Source organism: Phyllobates terribilis, unplaced genomic scaffold (assembly GCF_046119375.1).
Source record: "Phyllobates terribilis strain yellow unplaced genomic scaffold, ASM4611937v1 Scaffold_11__3_contigs__length_659146591, whole genome shotgun sequence".
Taxonomy (NCBI): Eukaryota; Metazoa; Chordata; class Amphibia; order Anura; family Dendrobatidae; genus Phyllobates; species Phyllobates terribilis.
This window is the reverse complement of record NW_027362771.1, coordinates 577,101,974-577,115,706: the sequence shown is the minus strand read 5'-3', so window position 1 is coordinate 577,115,706 and position 13,733 is coordinate 577,101,974. Positions and strand designations below refer to the sequence as shown.

At 49.0% G+C, this 13,733-nt stretch overlaps 1 protein-coding gene across 3 annotated transcripts in view; it reads left to right on the top strand.

Annotated features, from left to right (window-relative positions):
- The window catches only part of LOC141166956 (beta-1,3-galactosyltransferase 2-like), a 346,293-nt gene that overhangs the window by 55,314 nt on the left and 277,246 nt on the right, over window positions 1–13,733 (top strand). The gene's annotated exons all lie outside the window — the stretch shown is intronic.

Below are 13,733 nucleotides of genomic sequence, written 5' to 3'. Positions count from 1 at the left end.
CACTCAACTTCAATATTCAGTGTCAAAAAACGATTTGGACACGAGACACTCGTTTTCAATGAGATGTTACCCAGTCAGGAGCTACATTTTGCTATTTCCTATTATTCCTTCTCTGGTGTGTCTTTTCTTTTTCTTGGGTTCAGGCCAAACTTTCTTAGTTGTGTAAGGTAGCGCTATTCATCACGCTGGGGTACTCGCTTCACCGGGTCAATTAAAGCACATATGCAAGTTTTTTTCCGGTAACATGTAGTCCAGCAGTTTATTACATCTCATAAACCGCGCATAACATAGTCCATCTCAGTGGCTCGCCGACATGTTACACATAATATCCCAGAGCCTTTCCAGTGACAGATATGCCCACTTGTCTCCAAGCACAGCTTTCAGCAAGGTAACAATATCAATGTCCACATCAAGCAGCGTTTTTACCTTTGCCGGGTTGTAGCTGCTTCAGTCAGCTCAGTTCTGCCACAGCTGCAGCTTTAGGCTTCCCAGATGGGGCCTCCGTGCCTTCAAGGGCTACTGGTATCTCAAATGCCAGGGGATCCATCCTCTGCCTTCCAGGCTAGTGGAGTCCCACACAGGGCCGCAAGCCGCTGCATTACAGTTGCAATTTTCAACTGAATGTGGATCCAAGGACACACATTCAATTGAAATATATTGCTGTACGGAAAGTCACTGGCTTCCTGCATGACAATAATTAAAAGCCGCCAGCCAATCACAGTATAAATTATATGCTACATAGTAATATACAGAAAAAAAGGGGTTTAGCTGGCTCACCCTCCAGCGGCTTCAGTCCAATACCAAGATTTATAACAAGTTTAACAACAAGTGCTGTTTGAAACGCGTATGGTAATCAGCATTATATCCCATGTTTCCCTAATTCCAGATATGGATTTTTGATTGTTCACACTATCAAGATGGATTTTTTTTATATACGTATATAAAATAAAAAAATGTTAATTTTAAATTTTGGATGTTTGGTGAGCTGGATCTATTTCTCCTATACCACTATATACTATATACAGAGCACCTGTGTATAATGTCACTGTTGAGTCACTGTACTATATACAGAGCTCCTGTGTATAATGTCACTGTTGAGTCACTGTAGTATATACAGAGCTCCTGTGTATAATGTCACTAGTGATAACTGTATTACCTGTACACTGACACTATACACTGTATACTATGTACAGAGCTCCTGTATATAATAATAGTTTTGGTAATATTAATATTGTGTTTTTTTATGATCAGTATTTTAGTAGTCAGTCACTATGTGGTGGAATATGTGAGCTGGTCATGGTGTGGCCATGTTTCTCTCTTGTATGTGGTATTATTTGGTTACTATGTGGTGGTAATATGTGATCTGGCCATGGTGTAGCGATATTTGTTCCTTGTATGTGTTATTATTCGGTCATTATGTGGTGGAAATATATGGCCTAGTCATTGTGTGGAGGTATTTGTCCCTTGTATGTGACGCGCCCCCTGGGCCGTGGGGTACTCGGTGCCAGGCCGGTCATTGTTAGGGGAGATGTCACAGTGGCGGTGACCCGGTCCGTGACCCAGGATGGTCAATCAAAAGGGGTATATTTACAGGGGATTTATAGTTTTTATATACAGTTTGTGACGCCACCTGTGGTATGCGGCTAAAGGGAGCCACCACTGTGGAGCTGGTCCTCTGGAGCTGGTGTGAATGCAGCAGAGTTGGTTTAGCTCTCCACAGGTAGGGCTTAGCTCCAGGGCAGTGTGGATGTTGCTGTTATGAAGTAGCACTCGTGGTGCAGTGTAGTGCAGGGGATGGCGCAGCAGCAATAACTGACAGAGACAGTGGGGTGCAGTCTTCAGGGTTTTACTCAAGATTTTCAGACTCCAAGTTACCAGGGCCAGGGTAACTTTCCACGTCGTCCTGTGCTTACTCAGGGAGGGGTTCAGCCAACCGTCAGGCACCTCCGGAGTACATAGCGGGACCCCCTTCTGTGTATTCCTTCTGGCCGTCTCCCTGCACCTCACACCTAGTGTCCCAATCCAGTGACCGCGGACCTTGTCGGGCAACGTCTTCTCTGTCCCCTGGGTCCTCTATGGCCACCTTCTTGGTGAGACAGATGTAGATTGTGGCTGCAGTACCTGAAATACTGCAGCCTCCCATTTCCTAGTTGAGGCATAAAGAACTCTGCTAGTTTAGGGACCGGTCCCCTCTGTGCGACCTGACCCCTCCACAGCCTGGCAGATTCGGGCGTACGGGTGGTCTCCAGCACTTCCCGTACCCCTGGGGTCCCTTTCACATTCCTGGAGCCTTTGTCCAGCTACTCTCCTCCTCAGGCTGTCCTGGGCCTCTCTCTAGGCCCTCCTCTTGAGCAGAGCTCCTGCAGAGCTCCTGCTCCCTCTACTCCTCCTCTCAGACTGCTCACACTCCCAAGATGGCTTCCCTATTTATACTACTCCTAACAAGTGCTCCCCTGAACTTCTTCCTCCACCCACACCCACTTCATGGTTCCCCCTACTTTGGTTCCCCCCACTCCAGCCAGGGACAGGGCTCAGCAGGAAGCGCGACACATCTTGCCCTTCCAGCTTGTCTGGAGTAGTGTAGTGTTGGATGCAGGTGTTAGGGTCCCGGGCTGTACTCCTTCCTTACCTGAGAGTGAGATACTACACCTCTGGGTGAGATGCAGTACCTCTGTGGCGACCGAACCCTCAGGGGCGCCACATACCCCCCTGGTAAAACACAGCATGTCCGCGGGCTGGAACAGAGTAAAAACACATTTTAGACATTCAATTTTGAGAATGAATTTGCATTGAAGATAATGAACAAAACTTTTCTTCCCTTTATGGGAGGCACATTTTCTTAAATGTTGCAGGTTTCTTTACCCTTACCGGGTAACTGGATAAACACACTCTTTAACTTTTTTAACTTTTCAAACTCACAGTGTTTTTGCTGTACCCTTCCGGGTAACTATATACAGTACTTTTCAAAGAAACAGTTCAATAGTGGTGCTCCCTCCTGGGAAGCACCTGTCCACAATAGGCTGGCCCAGCCGGGTCATCAACTCTAGATGGCGAGGGTACACTCTCCTCCACCACCCTGTGGACTTTCAGGGCATGCCAGCCCCTCTCACCTCGATGCCTGGTGTAGGTGACGTGATCACCAGGGTACAGATTCCGATCCGGATGTCCTTCCTTTAGGTGGGACTCCACGTCCCTCCTGTTAACAAAGAGATCCGTCTCGGCCTGTCGATCCCAGATGAAACCCTATCCTCCATCCAGGTTGAATTTCACTACGGTCCCATCGGCATGGGGACCGTGTGCGGCCTCCTTGTCTTTGCGGGCCCGGGCCTTCTCCTCCATATTCCGGGCCTCCATGCTCTCCCAGCGTGCCCGCCGGATGCGCCGTTCTCTCTCCAACTGCTCGAGCTCCCTCTTACAGTGCTCCACCCGGCGCGCAGCTTCTGCTCTAGTTTCCCAGGGAAATCCCATGAGGTCCCCCCCAGGGTTATCCCACAGGAACTGGTCCTCTTCACTCCTTAAGATGGCTGAGGGCTCAGGAGCGGGTAACAGTGGGAGGCTATGGTCCTCCACCTCTGCGGACCAGTCCCAGGGCAGGAGCCCGTACACCCACTCAGGTGTCGGGGGAGGTGGTTCCTGGGCCCAGGAGCGAGCCGGCGTCACTGGTGCCCGGGGTTAACGGTTCCGGGTCCAGGAGTAGGTCTAGGGCCTGCGCGCCCAGAGATGGAGGATACTGAAGGGGGGCTAGAAGTGGACCTGCGTCGGTAGCACCCGGGGTTGACATTTCCGGCAGGGGGCCCAGGAACAGATCAGCGCTTTCAGCGCCCAAGACAGGGAGACTCCTCTTACGTGCTCCCGCGGCCGCTCCTGTGCTGCACTCTGCCTCCTGGCGCTGGTCCGGCTCCGCCAAGACTGGGGCACTGCCTGTTGATTGCAGCGCTGGCTGCTGCCTGTTCGCCATTCTCTCCATCTTTTTTTTTTTCCAAGCTGGCGGTGGCAGCTTGATGGGCCCTCTCCATCCGCTGGCTTAGGTCTTCCATCCCGGCGTAGAGAAACTCCGAATCCTCCCAGGACAGCTTTGAGACCACTTCCTCCAAGGTGAGGGGTGTCTCAGGCAGCTGCAGGCCGCTGGCGGGAATTCCTGTCTCACCTCCCTCCATCTTGCCTGCCGGGTGCGGTCTGTCTAGACTGCTTGAGACCACACCACGTCTCTCAGTTTTCTTCTTTTTTCCTCTCCCCTTTCTGGGGCGGTCCCAGGGATGCTTGCTGTCGGCCACACCTGGGGGAAGCTCCCCCACCTTGATGGACACATATACGTACATTGTTACTGCTGCTTGGGGCGTGCTCCCATTCTGGGACCCGGCCCACGATGGAAGGTTCTCTGTTGTTCTTTATAATGCACATAATGGCGCCCGTTCTTCTGGGGCGGGCGCCATATTCAGTTTAGAACACAGTCTCTAGGCGCAAAATGCCCGATGATAACAGGTGGGTTCATATCCTGTTCGTGACGCCAAGTTGATGCGCCCCCTGGGCCATGGGGTACTCGGTGCCGGGCCGGTCGTTGCTAGGGGAGATGTCACAGTGGTGGTGACCTGGTCCGTGACCCAGGGCGGTCAATAAAAGGAAATATTACTTACAGGGGATTTATAGTTCTTATATCCTGTTCGTGACGCCAAAAATGACGTGACCCCTGGGCCGTGGGATACTCGGTGCCGGGCCGGTCGTTGCTAGGGGAGATGTCACAGTGACGGTGACCCGGTCCGTGACCCAGGGCGGTTAATCGAAAGGGGAATATTTACAGGGGATTTATAGTTTTTATATACAGTTCGTGATGCCACCTGTGGTATGCGGCTAAAGGGAGCCGCCGCTGCGGAGCTGGCCCTCTGGAGCTGGTGTGAATGCAGCAGAGTTGGTTTAGCTCTCCACAGGTAGAGCTTAGCCCAGAGCAGTGTAGATGTTGCTGTTATGAAGTTGCACTCTTGGTGAAGTGTAGTGCAGGGAGTGATGGCGCAGCAGCAATAATTGACAGAGACAGTGGGGTGCAGTCTTCAGGGTTTTACTCACGATTTTCAGACTCCAAGTTACCAGGGCCAGGGTAACTTCCCACGTTGTCCTGTGCTTACTCAGTAAGGGGTTCAGCCAACCCTCAGGTACCTCCAGAGTACATAGAGGGACTCCCCTTCTGTGTATTCCTTCTGGCCGTCTCCCTGCACATTGTAAGAACCTCAGGGTAGTAGTTGTGGCGAGGAGCTGATGTGTTACCATACCCTGGTCCCCTGACAAAGATAAATGTCGCAATTCTCCTGTGTTGTGTGTGTGGTGCAGAACACTCACGTTTTGATTGCAGATCTCTGCTGTCTTCGGTTCTTCCACCTCAGGAACCGCCGCACACACATTTAGGGACGTCCATTCCGTTTTATAAAAAAGAACTTTACTGGAACACTTGAAATCAACTACATACAGCATGTAGCATTGATCACATACTTTTCCAGTGTTATCGTCTGATACACCGTACGTATTGATGTTCACTGTCCGTTTGTCCTGAACTGTCCCTTCCATAGCGGACCCTCTTGGCCTATGAGACTCTCGCAGTTTTAAGAATCCCGTACTGTCTATTTCCCGTCCGACTTCCAGTTCAGTAAAGGCTTTTGGACACACGCTTCTCTGTGGATCCTGTGGACCGTAGGTCCCGAACGTTTAGGAAATGTCTGTTTCAGAATATCTGAATACGGGTTCTTTGATGCTGGACAGACCGTGTCACCGGTGTCCCCTGGACCACCAACTTCTCTCTCCTCACATCTCTCTCTAGAACTCTCTGCAACCAGGAAAAAGATCTCAGTCCTTCACTGAATCTGCTCCTCCCACACTGAGCAGCTCCCAAACCCCTTAACTCTTTTCTAACTTATAACTACATCTGCTTAAAGCTATAGTGCCCCCCTTAGCCTTACTCTTCTACTATTCTAATACCCTACCTGCACTAACCTATACTGACACTATAACTGACACATCAGACAATTGATCATAACACATGTTCACATTTAAAACAGGATATAACATTATGTGCACACACAAAGAAAAGGTGCATGACCAGGTCCTGGTTACCCTCTTACATGCTTCCCTCCTAAAACATGGTCGTCCCGACCATGAGAGCACCTGTAAAAACACCAATGCACATTTTAAAATTTTCAACCACAGTTTTATATAAAATACACAATCATTCAACACATTTTTATCAATTCTGCAATTTCGACCTCGGTCCCACTCGGTTGGGACCCTGGAACATAGAGTTCAAGTTCCTTTGAATATGGGTCCATCTGACCCAGGTCCCCTTGCTCCTAGGACCCAAAAAAAAATTGTTCATCACAGGCCCGCTGGCCAACAAATTCTGCTCCGACAGTCCTGGAGCAGTGACCTGGCACGATCCTCAGGTCATCCTGACAACTTTCCCTTTGTCTCCCTCCCTCCTTTTGCTGGGTACAGTCCCTTTAAGAACCATGCTTCACTCTATAGCTCTTATACAAGAGCACAGTCCTTTAGTCAACCTTATCAGGGTTCAGTCCCGTAATCCAGCAGGGGAATGCGCAAACGTGCACAAAAGAACTGGGAGAGGGAAAAACACACAAACAAAGTCACCTTCCGGCCATCCAGCCAGCACCATTGCTCCATGGTGCTATGAGGGCTGGTTGCTGTTTAAGAGATGCGGAACAGTCTCCTTTAGTGACCACATCCATGGCCACCTCCAGTCATCACCGGGCTGAACAGGGGCTCCTGCCCCTAGGAACGCAGAACAGTTCCTTTTGCTTTTCCCGTGCAACTAGCACAACCAGATACTTTTAAAGTAGCCGTTCACTCTGGGATTCCCCTGGGACCGCCGTAATGGGCCACTCCCTGGCCTTGAATATAGATGATGGTGGTCCCAGAGGATGAATCACTGGAGACTGATCCTCCGCTGTTGTTCTGGCTCCTTGTTTCCGATGCTGATAAGCTCGGAGACTCCGACCGCACGCTCCCTTGAGAACCGGCCATCGCTCCCAGTGACTCCAGCGCAGGAGATCCTAGTCTGGGGTTTATGCTTTCACTCTGGCCCACAGCCAGCTGTACTGCAGCCACCACAGTCGGCTGCACAGGCTGGTTCATCGCCTGCTCCACCATCTCGGGCAGGACACTGACGGCCACCGCGTATGGACCTCGGGGCCCATATTCTTTGATGAACTCAACTCGGCTACCCACTAGCAAGGGACCGTGAGCATCGATCGATCCGTTATTTACATAGACCTTCTTGCTGGTCCCTGCTTCTTGTAAGAAACCATAGCCGCGGGACAAGTCGAAGTGCCGCACTAGGCCACAAGTCATCCGGCCGGACATTGCTCCTCCTCCCGGCCTCCGCAGCTCTTCGCGGATGAGGCGCTCCCGCCTCTTCTTTTCGGCGATCACCCCGGCGATCCACCGGGCCTCCTCTTCTCCGGGGATTCTCACCATTTCTTGGTAAGTAGGGGGTTGGGGGCTGGAGACATGGCCCTCGTTGAGACTCACCGCCGCCACGGACACCGGAAGTGGCTCATTGTCATCTGCTGGCTCCACCATTGCCTTTGTTTCTCTGGCCGCCTCATCCTGTACTGCTACTTGGTTTTTTTCTCCTGAGCTTGTGATCACGAGCCCCTTTTGGACCTCCGCCAGAGAGACGGTATCCCCCAGCAGATCGTGAAAGGGATACCAGCTTGGTACAAACGGTAAGCCGCTCTCTATGGGGTAATCATGGAGATCAAAGACTCCCCAGCGGCCGCCGGGGTGCTCCTCCTTCCCCTGGCGCTCCCTGCGCTGGCTCCACTCCATTCACCCGAAGCCACCACGACGAGACATGTTCCCAGGCTGTCGCTGTTTCACCGTCTTTTCTCGCAATGGCGCCGTACTGCTCAGCACAAGGGGTCCTCATCCTAGGCTCTGCCCATTCGTGTGTGGAGCCACCTTCACCAATTCTTCCCACTCTGTTTCTGGGATCTTCAATGGTAGGTGGAATTTCTTCTTTCTTCGCCGCGCCCATCGTGGATGGATACCGCTCACAGGGGGCCGCAGTCTCAGTCTGGCCCAGCGTCCATGTCATACCGTTTTCCGTGCCATTTTGTGCTCAGGACGCCCACGATGGGCGGAACCATCGCCAGACTCTGCACCATCATCCGCCATCTTGGTTCATGCGCTTTCCAATTCTCTTTGTTTCATTTTTTTATCTTCAGGCGCCTCATCTGTGCCGCGGGTCCTCTCCACCCCGCTCTCTTCATGCGAGGAACTCGCATCCTGCTGACTACGCCAATTTTGTAAGAACCTCAGGGTAGTAGTTGTGGCGAGAAGCTTATGGGTTCCCATACCCATGTCCCCTGACAAAGATAAATGTCCCAATTCTCTTGTGTTGTGCGTGTGGTGCAGAACCCTCACGTTTTGATTGCAGATCTCTGCTGTCTTCGGTTCTTCCACCTCAGGAACCGCTGAACACACATTTAGGGACGTTCATTGTGTTTTATAAAAAAAGAACTTTACTGGAACACTTGAAATCAACTTCATACAGCATGTAGCATTGATCACATACTTTTCCAGGGTTACCGTCTGATACACCGCACGTATTGATGTTCACTGTCCATTTGTCCTGAACTATCCCTTCCATAGCGGACCCTCTTGGCCTATGAGACCCTCGCAGTTCTAAGAATCCCGTACTGTTTATTTCCCGTCCGACTTCCCCTTCAGTGAAGGCTTTTGGACACACACTTCTCTGTGGATCCTGTGGACCGTAGGTCCCGAACGTTTAGGAAATGTCTGTTTCAGAATATCTGAATACGGGTTCTTTGCTGCTGGACAGGCCGTGTCACCGGTGTCCCCTGGACCACCAACTTCTCTCTCCTCACATCTCTCTCTAGAACTCTCTGCAACCAGGAAAAAGATCTCAGTCCTTCACTGAACCTGCTCCTCCCACACTGAGCAGCTCCCAAACCCCTTAACTCTTTCCTAACTTATAACTACATCTGCATTAAGCTATAGAGCCCCCCTTAGCCTTACTCTTCTACTATTCTAATACCCTACCTGCACTAACCTATACTGACTCTATAACTGACACATCAGACAATTGATCATAACACATGTTCACATTTAAAACAGGATATAACATTATGTGCACACACAAAGAAAAGGTGCATGACCAGGTCCTGGTCACCCTCTTACACCCCTCACACCTAGTATCCCAATCCAGTGACCGCGGACCTTGTCGGGCGACATTTTCTCCGTCCCCTGGTCCTCTATGGCCACCTTCTTGGTGAGACAGATGTGGATTGTGGCTGCAGTACCTGAAATACTGTAGCCTCCGGTTTCCTAGTTGAGGCTTAAATAACTCTGCTAGTTTAGGGACCGGTCCCCTCTGTGCGACCTGACCCCTACAACCCCTGGCAGATTCGGGCATACGGGTGGCCTCCAGCACTTCCCGTACCCCTGGGGTCCCTTTCACGTCCCTGGAGCCTTTATCGTGCTCCTCTCCTCCTCAGGCTGTCGTGGGCCTCTCTCTAGGCCCTCCTCTTGAGCAGAGCTCCTGCTCCCTCTACTTCTCCTCTCAGACTGCTCACACTTTCAAGATGGCTTCCCTCTTTATACTACTCCTAACAAGTGCTCCCCTGAACTTCTTCCTCCACCCACACCCACTACATGGTACCCCCTACTTTGGTTCCCCCCACTCCAGCCAGGGACAGGGCTCAGAAGGAAGCATGACACATCTTGCCCTTCCAGCTGGTCTGGAGTAGTGAGTGTTGGATTCAGGTGCTAGGGTCCCAGACAGTACTCCTTCCTTACCTGAGAGTGAGATACTACACCTCTGGGTAAGACGCCTCTGTGGTGACCGAACCCTCAGGGGCGCCACATATGTGTTATTATTTCATCAGTATGTGGCGGAAATATGTGATCCGGCCATGGTGTGGTGGTATTTGTCCCTTGTATGTAGGGCCCTGCTAGAAGAGTCTATCTTGTCGTAGTGGCAGCTTAAAAAATCTTTTGGCCAAAACAAAAACTGATGGCTATGTATATGATATGGTATTCGATGAGAACTGTTAATGTGTGATTGGTGAGGATGTGGTGCAGAAGTGGAGTTTATCCAAGAGTGGGCAGTGAGACTGTGGAAGGTTTGAGGGGTGGAGGTAGAGTTGGGGTGGAGCCTGGGTGTAGTCTCAAGGTGGCCCAAAAATTTTGCCTGTATGGGGCCCTGAAATTTCTGGTGGCAGCCCTGGTGAAGATTCCTGATCATACTCCGAAAAGACTCACCAAATTGCTGCTTTTACTATGCAGACCAATATCCAATCCAAAGATTGTGAAAAATTGAGGCTGTGCCTCTGAAATGGTGTTATAGAAGAAACAGAGTCACCAGCATAGGAGATTTTATGGGCTTCCGTGGGTATAAAATAATTTCAGACTTATAGAAATTCCTGAAAAATTGAGCTAGTGTCTCAATAGTTATAGTTGACAGCAAATTGAGGAGCAAGAGTTGCTATAAAAAGGGAAGCAAATGTAAGTAATGATCAGTTATATCTACTACATGGCATCCAATATCCACCAAAAATGAAACTATGTTGGATAAACTGTGTGATGGAAAATTATAGCAGTCTCAGAGCCATCCAATACAGAGCAGAGCAATGGGAATGGAGATCTTTCACTGAAGTAGAGGCTTCAGGTTGCCCTGCCAGGTTGCCCCAGGTGGAAATCAAACTATTCTACTTACTTTCAGTGCCAATTCGTGGCAAGATGTCCTTGAGCTAATCAAGAATCGAGCCCTGGGATCCACTGATGGCCCTAAGCCACAACTAGAGAAGTGCTCCATTTGGGGCAAAAGACTCCTCTCAAACTGCCCCTAAGGGTCTCTCAGGGTCTGCTCGATAGTCTCAGGTGGAAATAACCAAACATAAGTTGGCATGCCCAATGGATGATGTTTGATTCAATCCTGACTGGTGGAGCTCTGAATCTCAGCTTTTTCACATTTTAGTGCTTCACCACTCCACTGCTGATAAACTTTTAACCATTCTAACAATATAACCAAACAGAAAATACAGTAAAAAAATGATGCTGACATAAAGTAGGCATGTGGTAAATATTATTTATTAATTGTGTAGTATGACTACCTTTTTAGGAGCATAACATTGTGAATTTTTCTAAATGTTCATGAAGCTTCCAATATTTTTATAAATAAACAACACATATCGATCAAAATTTACCACAAACATAAAGTGCAATCTGTGATTGTAAAATCCAATCTGAGAGTCGTTGGGATATGTAGATGGATTCCAAAGATATTACCAAAATGTAGTTTGATTAGAAAGGTGAAAAATTTGGCTTCAACGGGGAGGGCTTAAAGGCAATCTGACAGCCATTTTTACCCAATTGACTAGCTAACGATAAGAAAGTTTTAACAACTCATGCACGATATGCAAATGAGTGGCCAAGTGTCCACTGGGTGTTACTCTGCCAGTAGATGGTCCTGACTTCTCCACTGTAAATCCTCACAAAACTGTCCCAACTCCAACTTATTATTAATAATAATTTCAGTTAATGGCATTTTAGGGCATGTTTTCTAAATCCAAAGCAAATGACATGTCGGACACGCAACGCTTGGCACCTGCTCAGTGGAATTAATTCAATGAATTAATGAGTCTGCACCAGTCTCTTGCTGTACTTCATCCAAGACTAATATTGCCTTTAGGCTGTAAAGCATGACAAGAGAGTTACTGCACAAGAACCAGGTCTCTGCTCACGACTGTAGTTTATCTTGGTAAATAATCAAGATAAATTACTGGATGTGTATGGGTCAATTATTATATGAAATATAAAAATTGTTTAGTGTGAAAATATTGTACAAAAATATTAAAATGTTATATCTTATGACTAGTGATGAGCGAGTGTGTTCTATTAACCCTTTCGCTGAGTAAGCTCGGGCGAGCACCGAGTAGTTACAGCTATTCTACTGTATGTCTATTTCTTACATATTCCTCACATGTATTAAAGCTGTCAAACAGTCGCAAATCATGCACACGGGAGTGATTCAAACATATCACCGAGCAGCTGTAAATACTCGGTGCTCGTCCGAGCATACTCGGTGAAAGAGTTAACAAAACATACTCAATCATCACTACTTATGACTAGTGATGAGCGAGCATGTTCGCTACTGCTCGGTGCTCGCCCGAGCGTCTCACTGCTCGACATGCTCGGTGCTCGCCGAGTATTTCCAGGGCTGCTCGGCGGTAGCTTGGGTCTCCTCCCTGCATGTTTGGCGCTCTTTAGAGCCATGTTGGCTGTGGCATTACAGTGATTGGCTGGCCGCACAGCGTCATCAGGTCTATATCAGACCTGGCGCCGCCATGCTTGTCACAGTCACTCCGGAATCAGACAGTGTAGGGAGAGGTGCTGCAGAGCTAGGGAGAGATTTGCTTGTTTCTAGTTAGGGTAGGTGTACAGACTATATTAGAGACACATATCCATCTCAACAAACAGTCCTTCTGAGGACTTATCCATCTGCAGAGATATCAGGTAGGCATTGTATATAGGCAAGCAGGGCATATAGCAGACTGCAGTGCACATAGGGCAAGAGGCTCCATTCCAGTTTTGTCTGCTGCTGCTGCTGTTAGATATTTCTAGAAAAAGGCCGAGGTCTCAGGGGCCAGGAATATTTTTTTTTTAATCCTAATCCTCACTATTTGTTTAAAAAGCAATCCAGAGAACGCCATTTTTTCTGTGCCATTTGCTTGTTGGCACTGCAGAATAAAGCCAGGTCCTTTCCATACTACAGCGGTAAAGATCCAGCTATTTAAACATGGGTTTGCTGTTCAAAATAGTTACCTACAGGCCAGGTATTTAAAAATGTGTTTTCTCCGTCACACGGATCACATTTACGTTTTCAGAAAATACTGCCATTTCTGACCTCCATTAAAAATTTGCTTTAGTGTGTCAGTGAAGCAATTGACGCCAGATTTCTGTTCATAATAGTTACCTACAGGCCAGGTATTTAAAACTGTGGTTTGTCCATCACACTGATCACATATAAGTTTGCTCCAAATTCAGTCATTTATTGTGAGCATGGAAGACATTGTCCTCCATTTAAAATGGGCAAGGCACGTGGCAAGGGACGGGGAACTGGACGTGATGGTGATGATAGGCGAGGCCGTGGGCAAGCTGAAATTGTGCCACAACAACCACCCACATCTTCTCGCCCGACCTTCCTGTCCCAATTAATAGGGGACGGCAGAACACCACTATTGAACACAGAGCAGTGTGAAAAGGTTATTGGTTGGATAGCAGATAATGCTTCCAGTCACTTAGCCACCACCACCACCACCACTTTGTCTTCAACATAGTCAAGTCTCAGTAGCTGTGAGTCTGGATGGCATATTCCTCACCCTGAACCTCCTTTCTCCCACCATGCCGAGTGCCCAGAGACAACTGATCCCACACTTGGACACTCCGAAGAGCTGTTCAATTTCCCATTTGTAGATTCGGGCCTCTCGCCCGGTCCACTTGAAGCAGGGCAAGAGGAGATCGCATGTAGCAATGCCCAAATATTTGAGCAGCCATGGTCACAAGAAGGCGACGTTGGGAAAGTGTCACAAGAGGTGGACGATGATGAGACACAATAGCCAGAAAGTCAGGAGGAGGACCAGAGTGTGGAAGTGGAAGACGAGGTGGTGGATGATATAGTAACTGACCCAACCTGGCAGGAGGACATG